This window comes from Muntiacus reevesi, chromosome 10 (assembly GCF_963930625.1).
Source record: "Muntiacus reevesi chromosome 10, mMunRee1.1, whole genome shotgun sequence".
NCBI lineage: Eukaryota > Metazoa > Chordata > Mammalia > Artiodactyla > Cervidae > Muntiacus > Muntiacus reevesi.
The window spans coordinates 37,963,212-37,979,116 of record NC_089258.1 but is presented as its reverse complement, the minus strand read 5'-3'; positions in this window follow the sequence as shown (position 1 = coordinate 37,979,116).

Sequence of the window (15,905 nt, the reverse complement as noted above, 5' to 3'; positions counted from 1 at the left end):
TTAATAATAAGGGCCTAACTCAAATATATTTCAATAGTATTTTTTTAAATATATTTCAATACTTTTTTTTTTAAAAAAGGCAAACAATCACATGAAATGATGCTCAGTATAACTAATTATTCAGTTCAGTTCAGTTCAGTCACTCAGTTGTGTCCAACTCTTTCCAACTCCATGGACTGCAGCACTCCAGGCCTCCCTGTCCATCATCAACTCCCGGAGTTTACTCAAACTCATGTCCATTGAGTCAGTGAAGCCATCCAACCATCTCATCCTCTGTTATCCCCTTCTCCTCCTGCCTTAAATCTTTCCCAGAATTAGGGTCTTTTCAAATGAGTCAACTCTAGCACCAGGTGGCCAAAGTTTTGGAGTTTCAGCTTCAAAATTAGAGAAATGCAAATCAAAACCACAATGAGGTACCAACTCACAATAATCTGAATGCCCATCATCAAAAGGTCTACAAATAATAAACGCTGGAGAGGGTGCATGAAAAGGGAACCATCCTACACTGTTTGTGGAAATGTGAATCTCTGGGCCAGCTTGGGAAACAGTGGAGGTTCCTTAAAAAACTAAAAGTAGAGCTACCATATGATCCAGCAATTTCACTCTTGGGCATATACCTGGAAAGAACAAAAACTCTAACTGGAAAAGATACAAGTACCTCAGTGCTTACATCAAAACTATTTACAATAGCCAAACCATGGAAACAACCTGGGTCCGACAACAGAAAACTGGCTTAAGAAGATGTGATGTGTGTGCATGTATAGATAGATAGATGATAAAGAAAGAGAGAGACAGAGATTTTTTTTCTGTGAGATTGTACAGAAAAGGCCAAACAAACTTTCTGGCCAACCCAATATTTATATATAAATATACACACAATGAAATCTTAGCCATAGAAAGAATGAAATATTGTCATTTGCAGGAACATGGAGGAACCTAGAGAATATTTTACTAAGAGAAGTAAGTCAGACAAAGACAAACATTACTTATCACTTCTTCACAGAATCCAGAAAACTAATACAAGCTAATCCATATATGAAACAGATGTACAAATATAGAAAACAACTTGTGTGTACCAAAAGGGAAAGAGAAGTGGGGAAAGGGTATATTAGAAATAGGGAATTAGCAGATACAAATTTTATACAGAAAATAGATAAGCAAAAAGGATTTACTATATTGCTCAGAGAACTATATTTAATATCTTACAATTACTTATGGAAAGTATTTTGGAATATATCAGAATATATATGTATGTATGTGTATGTCTCTCTCTCTATATATGCATATGTATATATATATATTGAAGTGAGTGGAGTGAAATGGCAACTCACTCCAGTATTCTTGCCTGAGAAATCTCATGGACAGAGGAGCCTGATGGGCTACAGTCCATGGGGCTGCAAAGAGTCAGACACAAGTGAGCATATACACAAACATATATATGTGTGTGTATATGTATATAATTCCTTTGCTGTATGTACCTGAAACTTACAGAGTATTATAAATCAATTATACTTGAATTTAAAGAAAAAATGAGTAAGGGCAATTTTCTTAGGTAAGTCCTTCTTCTCTGAATTTAAATTCAGTCTAGCTGAACATATTCTACGATTATTGTTCTGTTTTCTTAGAGTTTGCCAGGACGTAAGGTGGTACCTTTTATCATTCTGTGGTCTATCCATGATGATAACTGCGTAGGTGTGTAGACAAACTTATAGTTTTCATTTATGAAGCATTCACATCCATTTTCTAACCTGAGCCACTACACAAGTATAAACAGATGGAATTAACTTGATCTCAAAAAGGAGGGGAACTGAGGCTCAAGTTTAGAGACATCTCTTTGGACCTAGCAAGATCATGATGAACTAAACTGAATTCAAGTAGATGGTTCTAAAAGAATCAAGTGACCTGAATCCAGTTTTTAATTCCAGGACTAAGACACAATTAAGCAGCAATGCCCTGCAATGCCCTGTGATTTGAGGTCTTCCAAATCCATTCAGTTCCTCCCTAAGGTTACTGATCCAAAAGAAGAAGCAAATAAGAAAACCCAGGTTTAGGTTTGTCTTTGTAATTTATATGCATATGATGTTTGAGCTCCATCTACATTATGCAAAAATATCTATCTATATCTATCTATATTTTTTCCCCAAAGCATCCCTTCTTCCAATGAGCTACTAAATAAGATGGTTTATTTCACATGATTGATTACAGGAATCCTACTCATATATCCAAGGACTGACATTTTAAATCACATCTTCTTTTCAACTGAAGAGAATGAAATGATTTTCATATCTTGACATGATTGATTATTTGGAAGCTGAAGCAAAAATCTATAAGAGTTCAATCTATGGCTCCCACCAGCTGATAGCATATTATCAAACCTTATTAAAATCATGCATGACTTGCAACTGCAGCTTTATTTCTGACAGTAAGCAAACATAATGGCCTTCTGCCTTCAGATTGCACTTTTGTATTAATGTGGTGGTTGATATATCTATTTATGAAAGGATTATAGGTGATGTAAATTTTGCCTTTACAGATAAATGGTAATTCCTTTGTGTTTAAGCTCCATAAGAGACTGGGGAAATCTAAAATAGTCATGAGGCTGAATGTTTATCGGAGCCAGATCTATAAAGAGTCTCTTATAGCAAACTGCTAGTCCCAATAGGACATCTCTTCCTTGTATTTCTGAGAATCTCTTCCTTTAATCCAAACCCTGAGAAGTATCTCAGCCATAAAGATAAGTCATCAGGGTATACAAGCTGAAATTTATATACTCTGGTGTAAGTCAACTTATTGAAAGAGAAGGTTTCAGTCATCTGAAGTTACGTAGAAGCATAGGGAATGTAGGGACCAGCCAGTGGTCTGAGGGTTGGCGCATTTATGGGAAAATCAATGCTTAAGCTATCATTTCCCCCTGCTTTAATTATAATTCCAATTTTCTTTTCAGATGGTGCAGATCAAATAAAAATGGGTAGGGTCTTTTCATCATAAACACCACCCCATAAATCTGGGCTCTGTCATTGCAGGAGTCTACCACAGGCAGCCAACCTAGCTCCTTTGTACCTAGAGTTCATTTCTGTTGTGATGTTTGCATGGTCAAAGAGGAAGTTCCCTAGTAACCACAGAGATAAATCCGTTAAAAGGACACCCAAATAATTCTAAAGGAAGCCAAAAATTCAACCTGTGACTCTACTAAGAATTAAATAAGGAAAAATGTCCCTTTTAGAAACCTGTGCAGTAGACTATAAACATCTTGAAGGAAGGATCTGTCTCCTTCATTTATAGCCTCTATATACCTCCTAGAGATGGACAGTGAATTCTCATCCTACAAGCACTCTTGTAAGTACTGGAGATTTGATGGTGAATAAGAACAGTGTTGACCATCTGGTGATGTCCATGTGTAGAGTCTTTTCTTGTGTTGTTGGAAGAGGGTGTTTGTTATGACCAGTGCATTCTCTTAGCAGAACTCTATCAGCCTTTGCCCTGCTTCATTCTGTATGCCAAGGCCAAATTTGCCTGTCACTCCAGGTGCTTCTTGACTTCCTAGTTTTGTATTCCAGTCCCCTACAATGAAAAAGGACATCTTTTTTGGGTGAAGGTCTTGTAGGTCTTCACAGAACAGTTCAACTTCAGCTTCTTTAGAATTAGTAGTTGGGGAATAGACTTGAAGTACTGTGATACTGAATGGTTTGCCTTGGAAATGAACAGAGCTCATTCTGTCATTTTTGAGACTGCATTAAGTACTGCATTTCAGACTCTTTTGTTGACCATGATGGCTACTCCATTTCTTCTAAGGGATTCCTGCCCACAGCAGTAGATATAATGGTCCTCTGAGTTAAATTCACCCATTCCAGTCCATTTTAGTTTGCTGATTGCTAGAATAGTGACATTCACTATTGCCATCTCCTGTTTGATCACTTCCAATTTGCCTTGATTTATGGACCTAACATTTGAGGTTCCTATGCAATATTGCTCTTTACAGCACTGGACCTGGCTACCATCACCAGTCACATCCACAACTGGGTGTTGTTTTTGCTTTGGCTCCGTCTCTTCGTTCTTTCTGGAGTTATTTCTCCACTGATCTCCAGTAGCATACTGGGCACCTACCGACCTGAGGAGTTCTTCTCTCAGTGTTGTATAATTTTGCCTTTTCGTACTGTTCATGGGGTTCTCAAGGCAGGAATACTGAAGTGGTTTGTCATACCCTTCTCTAGTGGACCACATTTTGTCAGAATTCTCCACCATGACCTGGAATCAGATTGACTATATTCTTTGCAGGCAAAGATGGAGAAGCTCTATACAGTCAGGAAAAACAAGACTGGGCACTGACTGTGGCTCAGAACATGAACTCTTTATTGCCAAATTCAAACATAAATGGAAGAAAGTAGGAAAAACCACTAGACCATTCAGGTATGACCTAAATCAAATCCCTAATGATTACATAGTAGAAGTGAGAAATAGATTTAAGGGAGTAGATCTGATAGAGTGCCTGATGAACTATGGTTGGAGATACGTGACATTGTACAGGAGAGGGGGAGCAAGACCATCCCCAAGAAAGAGAAATGCAAAAAGCAAAATGGCTGTCTGAGGAGGCCTTACAAATAGCTTCGAAAAGAAAAGAAGCCAAAAGCAAAGGAGAAAAGGAAAGATATATCCATCTGAATGCAGAGTTCCAAAGAATAGTGAGGAGAGATAAGAAAGCCTTGCTCAGTGATCAGTGCAAAGAAATAGAGGAAAACAATAGAATGGGAAAGACTAGAGATCTCTTCAAGAACATTAGAGATACCAAGGGGACATTTCATGCAAAGATGTGCTCAATAAACGATGGAAAGGTAGGGACCTAACAGAAGCAGAAGATATTAAGAAGAGGTTGCAAGAAGACACAGAAGAACTGTACAAAAAAGATCTTCATGACCCAGATAATCACGATGGTGTGATCAATCACCTGGACTCAGACATCCTGGAATGTGAAGTCAAGTGGGCCTTAGAAAGCATCACTATGAACAAACCTAGTGGAGGTGATGGAACTCCAATTGAGCTATTTCAATTCCTAAAAGATGATGCAGTGAAAGTGCTGCACTCAATATGCCAGCAAACTCAGAAAACTCAGCAGTGGCCACGGGACTGGAATAGGTCAGTTTTCATTCCACTCCCAAAGAAAGGCAATGCCAAAGAATGCTCAAACTACTTCATAAAGGCACTCATCTCACACACTAGTAAAGTAATGTTCAAAATTCTCCAAGCCAGGCTTCAACAACACATGGACCGTAAACTTCCAAATGTTCAAGATAGTTTTAATAAAGGCAGAGGAACCAGGGATCAAATTGCCAACATCCACTGGATCATCGAAAAAAACAAGAGAGTTCCAGAAAACATCTATTTCTGCTTTATTGACTATGCCAAAGCATTTGACTGTGTGGATCACAGCAAACTGTGGAAAATTATTAAAGAGATGGGAATACCAGACCACTTGACCTGCTTCTTGTGAAATCTGTATGCAGGACAGGAAGCAACCATTATAACGAGACATGGAACAGACTGGTTCCAAATAGGAATGGAGTATATAAAGTCTGTATATTGTCACCCTGCTTATTTAACTTATATGCAGAACACATCATGAGAAATGCTGGGCTGGAGGAAGCACAAGTTGGAATCAAGATTGCCGGGAGAAATATCAATAACCTCAGATATGCAGATGACACCACCCTTATGGCAGAAAGTGAAGAAGACCTAAAGAGCCTCTTGATGAAAGAGAAAGAGGAGAGTGAAAAAGTTGACTTAAAGCTCAACATTCAGAAAACTAAGATCATGGCATCCAGTCCCATCACTTCATGGCAAATAGATGGAGAAACAGTGGAAACAGTGGCTGACTTTATTTTCTTGGGCTCCAATATCACTGCAGATGGTGACCGCAGCCATGAAATAAAACGACACTTACTCCTAGGAAGAAAAGTTATGACCAACCTAGATAGCATATTAAAAAGCAGAGACATTACTTTAATAACAAAGGTCCATCTAGTCAAGGCTATGGTTTTTCCAGTAGTCATGTATGGATGTGAGAGTTGGACTATAAAGAAAGCTGAGCACCAGAGAATTGATGCTTTTATTTATTTATTTATTTTTGAATTGATGCTTTTATTTTTTTTTTTTTTTTTTTTTTTTGAATTGATGCTTTTAAACTGTGATGTTGGAGAAGACTCTTGAGAGTCCCTTGGACTGCAAGGAGATCAAACCAGTCCACCCTAAAGGAAATCAGTCCTGAATGTTCACTAGAAGAACTGATGTTGAAGCTGAAACTCCAATATTCTGGCCACCTGATGCAAAGAGCTGACTCATTTGAAAAGACCCTGATGCTGGGAAAGACTGAGGGCAGGAGGAGAAGGGGATGACAGAGGATGAGATGGTTGGATGGCATCACCAACTCAGTGGACATGAGTTTGGGTGGACTCTGGGAGTTGGTGGTGGACAGGGAGGCCTGGCATGCTGCAGGCATGGGGTCACAAAGAGTCGGACACGACTGAGCAACTGAACTGAACTGAACTGAAGAACAGTGTATAAGCAAAATAATCAAGAGAATGAAATAAAGAATGACATATGCTCTGTCAGAAAATACTAAACCTTAGTACAGGAGTATAAGCAAAGGCCTCAGTAAAGGATGTTTCACAGATGTTGGAAAGATGAAGTGGTACCCTGGCAGATAAGGTGAAAAAGCAGGGAGCAATATTCCAGGAAGAAGGAGCAACATGTAGAAAGAATGGCTAGTTTGATAGACATGGGCCAGATGAGAAATGGCCCTACAAGTCGTGATGAAAAAGTTTTACCTTATTTTGAGGCATATGGGATGTCATCAAAGCATCTTAAGCCAGAAAGTCACATGACCACCATCGTGTTTTATAATGTAGCAGGCACACTGTAAGCAGTTCTAGAGTAAATTAATGAAGGAATGAAAACAGTCCTACTGGCAATGATAAGAATGACTAACACTTCTGGACATTTCTGATTCTCCAACTTTTCTCTATCAAAGTACTCTTTAGATAAAATTATTTAGATAGGCATTTCAAAAATGAGGGGGCTTCCCAGGTGGTGCAGTGGTAAAGAATCTGCCTGCCATTGCAGGAGACACAAGAGGTCTGAGTTTGAGCCCTGTGTTGGGAAGATACTCTGGAGGAGCAAATGGCAACCCATTCCAGTATTCTTACCTGGAAAATTCCATTGACAGAGGAGCCTGGCAGGCTATAGTCCATGGAACTGCAAAGAATTGGATAGAACTGAGCATGTGTCACACAGACAACATCTGAGTGGGCTTTCCCGGTGGCTCAGACAGTAAAGAATCTGCTGCAATGCCGGATACCCAGCTTCAATCCCTGGGTCAGGAAGATCCCCTGGAGAAGGAAATAGCAACCCACTCTAGTGTTCTTGCCTGGGGAATTCTATGGACAGAGGGGCGTGGCAGTCTATGGTTCACGGGTCACAAAGAATCAGACACAACTGAGCAACTAACACTTTCAAATCTAAGCCAGAATGACTTCCTCATACTTCAGTACATGAGAGAAGAAAAAAAAGATGCGGAAACTGAGCCCCTTACTAATTCAAAATGTCACAAATCTAATTAACTATGAACCACTGTTTGATACAAATCATCCTGTTCCCAGTTCTCCAACATTATAAGACTCCCTAAAATCCCCAAAACCTGATAAAAATATCAACTTCGAGTAAAACTAACTGTAAATCTCAAGTGCTGAGGGAAATCAAAACTTCTGTTCACTTACTTTTTTATTAACTTAAAATGATTTTATTACTCAAAATAACTAAATGAATTACTTGACAATTATGGCAAGAGATGAGTTAATATTTATTAAGTGGGTGTTGACTGCTTTGTATAAAAGTTTTGCTATTCCCATTGTTGGTTTTGTTTGACGGCTCAATTTCTGTTTGATTTATGTGGTTGGTGGGATCAACAGAAGTTTGACTGTCGACCTGAGTTAACTGTCAAACAGAAACACTTCGAGTGGAAACATAGCCATATGCCAGAGGTGATCATGACAAAATGTGCCCTTGAGAATTTAATGGGAACATTGGAGAGAATTGTAGGCTTTCACAGAACACAAATTGGGGATTGAGTATGTCGAATCTAGAGATTATTTCTACAATCTGGGATAAAAAGAGTTGTGCTGAAACCGTATTTCATATTTTCCTCTTGCAACGTTTGCCTCTCTTCCCTGTACAAGCTTCTCTACAACCGTGGCTGTATCTGTCCCCTTCATCATGGTGACACACATATTTATGTTGTCAACATTGACATCACCGCTCAGAACTCAGCTCACTTCTCCACATGCCTGTAGACCTTGCCACAAAGATGCTTGCTGCTCTCATTTTAAGTAGTGTCGAGATTGGCTCCTCACTCTACCTATACAAACTTGCCATCAAATCCTCAGAGTCGAAAGTTTAGAGCTACCTTTGTCTACGTCCTATCCAAATTCCCACCATTCACATCTGAGGGATTTCTAAGACCAGTTAATTCTGCATAGTTAACGGCCCTGCCCCAAGTACCTTCTTTCTGTCCCCGTTGCTGCTGCCATAATTCAAAGCTCCATTGTGGAAATAATTAGTATACGATGACATGGATTGTTTTTCTTATCCTTGAAGATCTACCTCTTCAAAAGTCTAAGCATTCCCCCCCTCCCCCGTTATCTTATTAAAATAAAATCAAGTTATATCCACACAGGAAACCTGTAAATGAATGTTAATTGCGGCTTTATTTGTAATAACCTAAAACAAGAAACTGCCCCAGTGTCTTCCTTTCAATAGAGGAATGAATATACAAACTATGGTACATCCACACAATAGACTATTATTCAGTCTTACAAATCAAGGAACTAATGACACATTGAGTGAGGTGGATAGATCTTAAGGGCCATATGCAGTTTCTTTGTAGTGATAGAACAGATACTTTTGTATCCCGATTTGGGTGGTGATTAGAATAATCGTTATATGTGATAAAATTGCAAAGTAATATATACCAAAGAGAGAGAGAGAAGTGCACATAAAAGCCAGTGGACTCCACATGAAGTCTGGTATATTTAATAGTATTGAATCTTCTGTTTCCTGGTTTCGATATTGTACTGTAGTTACATAAAATGTTGGCTTCCCGGGGCTCAGATGCTAAAGAATCCACCTGCCCATACAAGAGACTGGAGTTTGATCCATGGGTCAGGAAGATTGCATGGAGGAGGAAATGGTAACCCACTCCAGTATCTTTGCCTGGAGAATTTCATGGACAGAGGAACCTGGTGAGTTACAGTCCATGGGGTCACAGAGTCCAACAGGACCGAACGAGTAACAGTGACTGACTGTATAAAATGTTACCACTGGGAGAAATTTGATGAAGCACATGGAAGCTTTGTACTCTTCTCATGAATTCAAGTCCTAAATTATTTCAAAATAAAAAACACTTTAAAAATTTAATTGTATTCTTTCTAATCTCTTCTCAAACTTTTATCATTTCCCTTTGACTTCAGAGTAAGAGCAGTTTCTCTCTCTAGCTTCACTCTTCCAGTCCCCTTATAGTTACTTCATTATACTGAAAATTCATTCCCTGCACAGGCGCAGTACTCCCTCTCATCTGTGTATTTTAACCCGTGTTATGCTTAATTTGAAACGATATTTTGTAGGCCTTATTTTATGAAATCCTCACAATAGCTGTCTGTTAGTTCTCACTTTTCCCATCTTTATAGCTGAAGTCATTGAGACTTAAACAAGTTAGATCATAGAGCTGGCAGAAAAAGAAGGATTTAAACCCGGCCTTTTTGACTCCTCAGTATCATATGTATTTATCAGTACTGATGTTTAGATTAGTTGCTTGCATGCAAGACCAACATGGCCCATGCCTTATGCTTCTCAGTTTTGTGTTGCTATATTGAATAAAGTGAGTATTCACTAAATGACTGTGGAATGAAACTGACCTTAATCCCATGATATAGCATTTTAGACACATAAAAATCATCATTTTGCAAATTGAGGTGAAAGGGTCTTATAAGTGTAAGTAAAGATTTTAAATAAAAATAAAACTACTTAATTGAAACAAACTAGTAAACTGAGATCAGTGGGCAAGACCCTGTGTATCTGTAAGAGCCTCTCTGGGTGGAGCCATCAGGACACTCTTCCACCCACTGAGATGTGAGCCAGGCTGGCAATGAAGGGCTTGGCACCAACAGCATTAAATTTCTTGTCCATTGCTTCCTGTGAAGGCATCCTCAATTTTCACAGCCCAGGACAAGAGACAAGAGAAATGAGACAGCAAGGAGTTCAAGTGTGAAACCTATAAGCAAGCAAGTCCAGGAAGCCCCACAAAGTCCTGTGTTGAACTCGACATCAACTTTTCGAAATTAAGACAGATTCCATCTGTAGGGACCAGGTCAATCGATAGCATTTCAATCTCAAACATCCATCTACCTATTAATCATTGACAACATGGCATGGGAGAGTGAATCTAAACCACTCAAGAACACACACACACGCACACACATGCACACACGCACACACACTCATACACACAGTGCTACAGTTTTATGTGCTTGGTGGGGTACTTTGAACACTTACAAAGACTCATTGTACAAAATCCGTGGTATAGAAGGAAGTGACCAGTTTGAAGGCCAAAAAACTGTGTAAAACAACCTTAAGCCAATTATTTTATTTTCTGACCCTTTACTTTTTGACTAACAAACCTGAGCAAATAATAACTGCATTACTTAAATTAAAATGTAAAAAAAAAATCAGAAACTATAATTATGTGAAAGTGTCATACTGTAAAAGTATATATCAGCTATGAATATAATTATTTGGCCTACTGTCAGCAAAGGTAACAACCTTCACAAACTATTAAGTATTGAAGGAGTTGTGGAACCCAGAAGAAAAAGGTGGTTTCCAATTTCCATGTCTTCTCCAAATTCAATCTGGCCTAACGGTATAGAAATTCAGATGACAAAGTATAGTGGTATTAGGACCATTTCAAACTATTCTGCTACTCCTTCTGGGCACATGGCTGGGATATGGGCAGCCACATGACTTGTTTTGGACAATGAGGATATAAGAAAAATGGTGTGTAAACACTCCCAGGTGGAAGCTTTAAGATCCAGAATGCAATGTGCTATTTTCCTCTTCTGCTACATTGACACTGGAAATGCATCTAAAGGTAGAATCTAATGATATGAAGCTCCATTAGTCCAAATGCCTGAGCAACTGCAATAGACACACTCCCCCCTGACCAATTTTGTACATGCAGTGTGAATAAGAAGTAAATGTGTTAGGTCTCTGTGGTTTGGGGCTGATTTTTCACACATAATACAACATATCTTGATCTACACACAGTATTTAAATACCATGCTCTGTCCAGCTTCAACCCCCACCTCCACTAGTGGATTAGTTTCATAACTAAATGAGGTATTTTAAACACTTACATATTTTAAGAAAACCATTGAATGAGACGGTATCTTATACATGGCGTATAACACATAAGGCTCCAAAAACTATCATGCAATACTTTTCTCATATCAAGACTTACGTATAATTCTCCTCCCCTTAAATCTGAGCTGGCCTTAGTGACTTGCTCTACTCACAGAATGTGGTGAAATTGACATTCTTGAGCACACAAGTTGCATGTGTGTGTGTTCAGTTACTTCAGTTATGTGGGACTTTTTGCAACTGTATGAACTGTAGCCCGCCAGGCTCCTCTGTCTATGAGCTTCTCCAGGCAGGAATACTGAGTGGGTTGCCATGCCCTCCTCCAGGGGATCTTCCCAACTCAGGGATCAAATTGCTATCACCTGCATTGCAGGTGGATTCTTTAGCCACTGAGTTACCCAGGAAGCCTAATAAAAGGTTAGGTTCTAATAAAACCTGAAGCTTCTCCCCATGCCTCTGGAATGTTCCTTCAAACAACTCATGCTTAAAAGCCCAAGTCTCATAAGGAAGCCACAGGTGTGAGATTTTCAGTTGATGACAATTGCCGGTCTCCTGGCCCCAGATAAGCATCAGTTTTCAATTATGTGCATGAACCGTCTTGGATATTCAGCTAGGTCAAGCCTTTAGATGACTGCAGCCCCAGTCAAGGTCTGAGGGACCCAGATCAAGAACTACCCTGCAGTGGTACCTGTGAGATATGAGATGCTTAAGAGGTACGGGATAAGAGATCCTTAAAAGAGAATAATAAATTGTTTTAAGTCACTAGGTTTTAGACTTGTTTACTACACAGCAATAGAGAATCTGAGTTCTGTGGAATATGCTTAACATTTATATGAAATGGAAATAATGCATATTGCACAAGATTATTATAGAGATTAAACTCTGTAACATACGTAATATGCTTTGTACAGTGTCTTTAATATAAGATGCATCAATCAAGATATTCTTGGTCTTGGAAGGTTAAACAAAAAAAGGAAAATAAAGAACTTCAGGCATTAGTGAATTAAAATAACAAGTTTTACTTCTCTTTCATTCTATTTGTGTGTCAAGGTTGACTCTGGTTGCTCAGGAACCCAAGACAATAGGGTGTGATTGTTTTGAACTTTGCTGATTCCTCTGGAAAAGGAAGAAAGAAGCCCTGGGGATTTGTGTTATACAGTTGAATGTGCTGGACTGGAAGCAACACAGATCACTTGGCAGACAATATATGAGCCTAAACTGCAGGGGGCAGCAAGGAAAATCCTACCATTTGCACTAAGAATAGGTGGGAATTGAAGCCTTTGTCTAACAGCATGATGACATGCTGTGTGGTTTTTCTCCATAAAGTTATTCTATCCTAACATATCATAATATACTTTTTTATTTTGTTTTTGTCTGTCTCTTCATACTAGAATGTAGGTTCCCTGTAGGCAGGTATTTCTGTCCATTGAGTTCACTTCTGTATACTAAACACCAGAGACAGCAGAACTTGGGCACAGTGGTTACTTATTAATATATGAAGGGAATATGGGTTACCAGCATAGGAATCCACAGCAGCAGCAGCATTTCTTCTTCATGATGGTAACCACATAAATTACATTTTCAAAGATAGTAAGTACTTAGAGAGGTATAGCCTAGATAATACAATGACAAATATGAAAAGTAAGTATAAATGTCTAAAAGGCTTTAACTTAAAGTATTCTGAATCATTTTTACCATCCCAAATCCATAGTACTATGAATAACAGATACATGAGTTAGGTAGTTAGAATAGAGGGAAAAGTTCAAAATGCAAGTTAAAAAGCGGCAGCTAAAAGGCAGACAAAGAAAGGAAAAAGCCCATGAAAAGAGGATGACAGAAAATTCTGAAGACGAGTGGGAGCCGCTGGTGGGAAAAAACACACTTCCTTCCTCATCAACAGCAGGTACAAGCCCTGTTTTACACAGGGCAGGCTCCAGGAGGAGGCAATAAAACGTATCAAAAACGGAAGACAAGAGGGCTTGAGGCCACTCCTTTGGGGTCAGTCTGCCTTCACCTCTTGAGGGTGTACAATCTGCTGCCTGCTTAATAAAATCTTAAGCTGTAACACTGGTCCATTGTTTCAAATCTTTGCTGCAAAGAGACCAACCAAGGAAAAGAAACACACTCACCTAACAAATATATCTGACTCAGCTATCGAGTACAAATGTTCTGGTATCAGGCAAACCCAAGTTTAAATCTTGGCTGCCCAAATCATTGTCTCTGCGTTTTGGGTTATAATGGTATTAAGCCAAACCCTCTTTTTATGGGGCTTCCCTGGTAGCTCAGCTGGTAACAAATCCACCTGGAATGCAGGAGACCCCGGTTCAATTTCTGGTCAGTGAGATCCCCTGAGAAAGGATAGGCTACCCACTCAAGTATTCTTGGGTTTTCCTGGTGGTTCAGATGGTAAAGAATCCGCCTGCAATGCAGGAGATCTGGGTTCGATCCCTGAGTTGGGAAGATCCCTGGAGGAGGCCATGGCAACCCACCCCAGTATTCTTGCCTGGAGAATCCCCATGGACAGAGGAGCCTGGCGGGCTACAGTCCATGGGGTCACAAAGAGTCAGACATGACTCTTGTGATTTAGGTTATAAACCAGTGGTATTAAACAAAACCCTCTTTTTATACATCTAACTCTTTTCATTTTCTCACGGTGACTCAAAAGTGTAAATTCTCATGTTTTTGGAATTATCACTCTCTCTGCTATTTCTCTGATTCTAGGTTCTCTTCTAGGCCCTCCTGCTCTCTCTTGATTTAGAGAAATACATCAGTCCAATTTTCTCAGTGGTCCAAACCAATTCAAGTAAATAATGTTAGCTGGATGCCGGTATCTTCTCTCTGATAATTAGCACACCCTGCTTTCCTCCACTGTGGCCTCCACTTGGCAATACGTGACGGGTGGATAAAGAAGTTTCATATAGAACATCGAGCTCTGAAAGGCAAAGCTGAGCAGAAGTAGGTTGTCTCAAATCAGAAAGAAGGGATCATCAAATCATCTGCCATCCTTTTATAACCAGCTCTATGGTATGTGAAATTAAGAGAATAGAAAATGTTTTACCAGTTTTCCTCATGCACAGAGCCATCTCTGGTTTACTCCAGATCACTGAGCTGCACCCTGCAGAAAGGTTTAAAACACTGTACAGACAAAAAAAAAAGTCTCTATTGATATGTTCGAAAACAATGGTAGTCAGGTTGTTTTGTTTTGTTTTTTGAGATGTAGGAAAGGGATGATGTGCTGAAGGTTAACTTTGCCACAGAAAAACACTTTTGTTGCCCTCCAAAGATAAGCAAAATTTGGGAACAAAGAAATTCTGATTAATCAGTTTCCAGCAACATCAACCCTTTAGTTAGCCTATACAGCTAATAATTTTAAGAGGCAGATTGTACTAAATAGTAGCTAAAGAATGTGATACCAAGGACATTTTCTTTAAGTCCAAAGCAAGGTCTTTGACTCATAATATGTTTAATGCCCTTGAGAGTATATATCTCTCCCTCCCCCTGCTGTTTCTTTCACTGGCCAAAATTAAGAAAAGCATAATTTATAAATCTGTACTTATATGATACTTTCGTTTGTTGAAAATTTATCTGTATGGATTTCTCAACTGGAACCTACAAAAATAGGAAATTTACGTGATATCTACCATAGCAGGACAGATGTAACTCCAAGTATGACTAGATCAAAAGAGTCAGCTGATGTTGTCACAACTTTTTGTTTTTGTATCTCTCAAGTGTAATCTCTCAACTGTGATTTCTTCTGTATAACAGATTTTTCTCATGTGGTGGCAAATATGGCCCTTGTCAACCTTAGACTTACCTGGGCCTTAGTGCCCACTATCTCAGAAAGAAGAACTGGCTTTTGTAGATGGTTTTAGGTTTTTGATTGATCTGGCTTCAGCTATATTTCCATCTAGAATTTAGCCAGAGTTTTCCAGGCCTGTGTTATAGCCTCATCACTAACAACCGGCATAGATTTAGGTACACTTGAAACTCAACACTGAGAATTGGAGCAGAGTTTGTATGTAGGACAAATACATTTTCAGTACATTCTTTCATGAGATCATCATAACAGCTTCATGAGAAAAACATGGACAGAATTTCTAGAAAAGGTAAGTCAGGAAACTAGAAAGTTCAGTCTCAAAGCCAACAAGCATTGATGGATTTCTGACTTCTCTAAATTTAACTCTGTGCCGTCAGTTAAACTTTATAACTTATAATGATCTTAGTTCCTTGTCTCTAAAATTATTAATAATACAATGTGCATGACTGTGGTATGCATTCAATTAGATTTAAAAAGAGAAAAAGAGCATTGCATGTTATAATTACCCGGTGTAATAAACAACTTCAAATTTCAGTTACTTACAATAAGTGTGTTTTTCATTTCTATGGGTTGGCTGTAATTCTGCTCTGATTGAGTGGACTTGGATCTTGGCTTATACGTATGTTCACAT